Raw genomic sequence first — 6,104 nt, 5'->3', positions numbered from 1 at the left:
GTGGACTCTTCCAATTTGTTATTCCCAGTCCATCCAAGATGTCTCTGCCATTGGTTTTGCTAAGATCTAGCGAGTCTTTTCCTCCTTTGAGTCCCTCTTCTGAAGTTGAACCATGTGTTTCACAAAGAAAAATTTAATTCTTTCATAACTGAATAGTGATGTGCAATCCCCATTGTTTTTCACATGTAATTACCCTTCTCTCAGACAGTAGGAAGCAGGAGATAAGAGCTCACACTTCAGGTGGATGAAAACTAGGTTCTATTTCTGTTACTGACATTTTTACTGTGTGTAACTAGCATGCTACTTTATCTGAGTTTTTTAATCCAGACCTCAGAGTTGTCATGAGGACCAAAGGATATGGGATACATTAACCCTCAATAGATGACCATTAATAATAATACTTTTCCAAAAGCAAAACCACAGAACTTTGCTGTTAAAATGAGACACTGGATCTTACCCTGTCCATTTATCTAATTTTGTTTTAGCCAATGTTCTTCTTCTTTGATGTTTTCAGTACAAAATAACAGTAACATTTCCTGATTTTTTCCTTCCTCACAAAAGTATTATAAAAGCAGATAAAATCCATTGTGTAGTTTGCACTCTCAAGTTCTAAAGATTATCGTCTACTTGCTAGTCCAATCTGCTGGATAGCTGTGATTCCTACAGATTTACAGATAAAGAACATGAGTTTTTAAATTATCTGTACAAAAAGACAGAGATCTGGTGGGGGCAGAAGGAGGAAGGACAATTGAAGGAGTTGCTTTGATCTACTTTGTAATTATACCGCCTCTTACTTTTTTTTTCTAATTTACTTTAATATTTCCTTAATACTAAAATGTAAGGTGCTTTGGGCACTGCTGCTTCTTTTACCTGGAATTCTCTTCTCCTCCCCTTTTACCTACAGACTCTTCTCTTCTGAGAAGAGTCAACCCAACTATCCCTTCCTTAGAGAGGCATTTGATGTGCCTACAAGTCAGTATTTTCAATTCCTGTGTTCTCATACCCCATTTATATCATCTTTCAAACGCTCATGTCAGTTCTCCAAAAGAACAGGAATCAAATTCATCTTGTTCAACCAGTAATCCTAAAGTCTATCATAAAAATAGGTGATCAATATGTGTGGAATGCAAGTTCTGAAATAGCATCAACTATACAAAATCTTCCCAAGAAGAAAAGTCTGGGACCAGATGGCTTCACATAAGAATTCTACCAAACTTTTAAGGAGAAACCAGTACCTATATTACTTAACCTTTTCCAAAATTCAGAAAAAGAAGGAATGCTACCCAACACATTCTATGAAGCAAACATCACCTTGATCCCCAAACCAGGAAAAGATACAAGAAAAGAAAATTATAGACCAATATCACTAATGAATATTGATACAAAACTATTTAATAAGATCCTAGCAAACAGAATCCAGCAACACATCAAACAAATTATACACCATGACCAAGTGGGTTTTATCCCAGGGTCTCAAGGCTGGTTCAATATACGTAAATCTATAAATGTAATTCAGCACATAAACAAACTAAAAAATAAAGACCATATGATTCTCTCAATTGATGCAGAAAAGGCTTTTGATAATATCCAGCATCCCTTCATGATCATAACACTTAAGAAAATTGGTATAGAAGCGACATTTCTTAAACTGATAGAGGCCATCTACAGCAAACCCACAGCCAATGTTGTATTGAGTGGAGTTAAATTGAAATCATTTCCACTCATATCAGGAACCAGGTGAGAATGCCCACTGTCTCCACTGCTTTTTAACATTGTAATGGAAGTCTTAGCCATCTTAATTAGGCAAGAAAAGGCAATCAAGCATATCCATATAGGGTCAGAAGAAATCAAACTTTCAATCTTCACAGATATGATTGTATATCCAGAAAACACCAGGGATTCTACTACAAAACTCTTTGAAGTGATCAAGGAATACAGCAGCATCTCAGGTTATAAAATCAACACTCATAAATCTGTAGCTGTTACATATACCAACAATAGTCAAGCTGAAAAACAGTCAAGGACTCTATTCTGTTCACAGTAGTGCCAAAGAAGATGAAATATTTGGGAGTACACCTAACAAAGGATATGAAAGATCTCTATAAAGAGAGCTATGAAACTCTAAGAAAAGAAATAGCTGAAGATGTTAACAAATGGAAAAACATATCATGCTCATGATTGGAAAGAATCCACATTGTTAAAATGTCCATACTACCCAAAGCAACATACAATTTTAGTGCAATTTAAGTGCACTAAACATACAACATACAATTTTAGTGTGGTCTTTAAAGACCTCAAAAAAATAATACTTCATTTTATATGGAATCATAAAAAACCTCAAGACATTACTCAGAAATAAAAACAAATCAGGAGGAATCATGCTACCAGACTTCAGAATATACTATAAATCAATAGTGATCAAAACAGCATGGTACTGGCACCAAAAACAGAGAGGTAGATGTATGGAAGAGTATAGAGAACCAAGAGATGAAACCAGCTACTTTCCATTATTTGATCTTTGACAAGCCAATTAAAAACTTTCAGTGGGGAAAAGATTCCCTATTTAGCATATGTTTTGGGTGAACTGGCTGGCAACCTGTAGAAGACTGATACTGGACCCACACCTTTCACCATTAACAATGATAGACTCTCACTGAATAAAAGATTTAAACTTAAGACATGAAACTATAAAAATACTAGAAGAAAGTGAAGGGAAAACTCTTGAAGAAATTGGCCTGGGAGAATATTTTATGAGGAGGAACCCCTGAGCAATTGAAGCAACACCAAAAACACATTACTGGGATCTGATCAAACTAAAAAGCTTCTGCACGGACACGAACACAATAAGTAAAGCAAGAAGACAGCCCTTAGAATGGGAGAAGATATTTGCAGGTTATGTCTCTGACACAGTTTAATAACCAGAATCCACAGAGAACGCAAACGTATTAGCAAGAAAAGAACAAGTGATCCTATCTCATTGTGGGCAAGAGATTTGAAAAGAAACTTCTCTGAAGAAGACAGGCTCTTGGCATACAGATCCATGAAAAATGCTCATCATCCTTAACATTAGATAAATGCAAATCAAAACCACTTTAAGATATCATCTAACTCCAGTAAGATTAGCCCACATCACAAAATCCCAAAACCATAGATGTTGGCATGGATGTGGAGAAAAGGGAACACTTCTGCACTGCTGGTGGGAATGCAAACTGATACATTCCTTTTAGAAAGATGTTTGGAGATCACTTAGGGATCTAAAAATAAACCTGCTGTTTGATCCTACAATTCCTCTACTAGGTATATAACCAGAAGAACAAATATCACTTTATAACAAAGATATTTGCACCAGAATGTTTATTGCAGCCCAATTCATAATTTCTAAGTCATGGAAGAATCCCAAGTGCCGTCAACACATGAATGGATTAATAAATTGTGGTATGTGTACATCATGGAATATTATGCAGCCTTTAAAAAAGATGGAGACTTTACCTCTTTTATGTTTACATGAATGGAGATGGAATATATTCTTCTTAGCAAAGTATCTCAAGAATGGAAGAAAAAGTGTCCAAAGTACTCAGCCCTACTATGAAACCAATTTATAAACACCCACACTTCCATACAAAAACTATAACCCAACTATAGCCCAAGATGAAGGGGAAAGAAGACAGGGAGGGTAGGGAAGGCGGGAGGATGGAGAGAGGGAGGGTAATTTGTGGGACCACACCTATGGTGCATTTTACAAGGGTACATGTTAAATCTACTAAGTGTAGAATATAAATGTCTTAACACCATAACTAAGAAAATGCTGTGAAGGCTATGTTAACCAGTTTCATGAAAGTATTGCAAATTGTATATAAAACCAGTACATTGTACCCCATAATTGAAAAAAAAAAAATATGTGTGGAATGGGTAAATCCATGTGGTTGCCTCGTTAGTGAAATGAAGGAGAAATACTGGTTGCTTTCATTCCCAGGCCCAATATTTCCAAATAAAAGTCATTTATTTTTATCTTAGCCAAAAAGATCTTCAACACGTACACTATCATATATGAAACACATTGGCATGTGTCAAAGCTTTATCATGCATTATAAAAGAAATACGATGGACTTAGAAGAGAGAATATAATGGGCCACCTTCAGTAATGACTTTGTCCCTTCTCTTTTCCTTGTACTTTGGTAGGCACCTTAAAAAACTTGTACAGCAAAGGGTACAATTAAGCATGAGAAACACTTGGAAGATCTGGGCACAGAGCATGTCAGCTGTCACCAAGAACATGAATCCTCAGCTGTTGCCCTTTTTTCTCCTTACAAGTCCTGTCACATAGCACTAAAAAAAGGAGGGAGGAGGGGTCAAGAAGGAAATTTCATTTTGTTTCTATCATATTGAATTACTCCGGATCATAGTTTCAGAACACCTCTAAATTCTTTCTCCACATGTAATTTCTAAATGTAACTAATAGTGCCTTACTAGATGACACAATTCTACATCCCATCCAATCATTTTCAAAAGACCTCACTCAGTGCTACAGACTATGAAAATTTTAGACTTTCTATCATATACCCAAACAAAAACATAAGAAATGTTGACTAAGTGGGAATGAAATTTTACACCTCTTTTGAAGTTTCAGACTAAATTTTTCTACTTTTCTTAGTTTCTGATTTTTTTTTACAAAAAATCTTTTTATTTTAGAATACTTTTAGATTTACCAAGAAGTTGAGAAAAGAGTTCAGAGAGTTCCCAATTATGCCACATCAAGTTTTCTCCATTAACATCTTGCATTAGCATAGTACATTTGTCATAGCCAAGGAACCAGTGTTAATATACTATTACTAGCTAATGTCCATACTTTTTGCAAAATTCCTTAGTTTTACCTAATGTCCCCTTCCTATTCCAGAATCCCATCCAGGATCCCACTTTACACTTACTCATCACATTTCCTTAGGGTCCTCAGGGCTATATCAGTTTTCTAGATCTTCCTGTTTTTTTTCCACTTTTTTTTTTTTTTTTTTTTTTTTTACAGTTTTTGAGCAGGGCTGGGTTTGAACCCACCACCTCCAGTATATGGGGACAGTGCCCTACTCCTTTGAGCCACAGGCACTGCCCCTTATTTATTTTTTTTTATAACCTTGACTATTTTAAAAAGTGCTTGTCAGAAATTTAATAACTGTTCCTCAATTTGGGTTTGACTGGTGGTTTTCTACTCATTAGATTGGCATATGGATTTGGGGGTAGTCAAACACTACCTCAACCACATGGTCAAGGTTAACATCACCAGTAATGCCAAGAGTGACAAAGTGAGACTCTGTCTCAAAAAAAAAAAAAGTGACACTTCACCTTTGTGACTTCTACTTTTCAAAAAGAAAATTCTACAGCAACATATTTTCCTCTGTGAATTCATAACTCTGTGACACATAACTGGTAACACAAAGAAATTTAACACATAGTGGGATCAATTTATTTTCCCCTGTAATATGACATAAAGTGTCCCTATTTCAAATTTGTGGTATTTGAGTTTTTAAGATCAAAATTATTGATTTTTTGGTAACACTGTCAATGTAAAACAAATTTTAGGTGAGTAGATTACTGAAACATGTAGATTACTATATTCTATACTGTTTTGATTTGTTTTCTAAATGCAAGAAGGGGCCAAACATTTTTGTTCAGAATACTTAAAGCTCCTTTACCTGTCAATCTTATCATAGATTCTAGCAGATTTCTGCATGTGAAGCAAAATAATAATATAGGCCATGAGTAAAAGCAAGACCACACTCATTCCTCACAGAAAACCCCCAGCTGTGCTTTGATAATCCAAAGGAAAACAAACTGGTGGGTAAATTCCTGCTATTTGTAAAAACGTGTTCATACTCTAGACATAGTGGTATTTTGAACTCTAATTATTCAAATTATGAAACAATATGTTCATATTCTCATTACTGTCTGCATGTAAAAGATGGGCATCAGCAGCTATGTTTAGGTAATGATTGAGTCTTTCTACAGGGGGTAACATGCACAGGAGCTAATCAAAAAGTTTTTCCTGAACATATGTGGACAAAATAATTCAGTAAGTTAAGCCACTGCCTGAAATAAGAGATTGATTAACTGTG

This window comes from Nycticebus coucang, chromosome 7 (genome assembly GCF_027406575.1).
Source record: "Nycticebus coucang isolate mNycCou1 chromosome 7, mNycCou1.pri, whole genome shotgun sequence".
Lineage (NCBI taxonomy): Eukaryota > Metazoa > Chordata > Mammalia > Primates > Lorisidae > Nycticebus > Nycticebus coucang.
The sequence above is the reverse complement of the archived record's forward strand: the minus strand, read 5'-3'. Positions refer to the sequence as shown.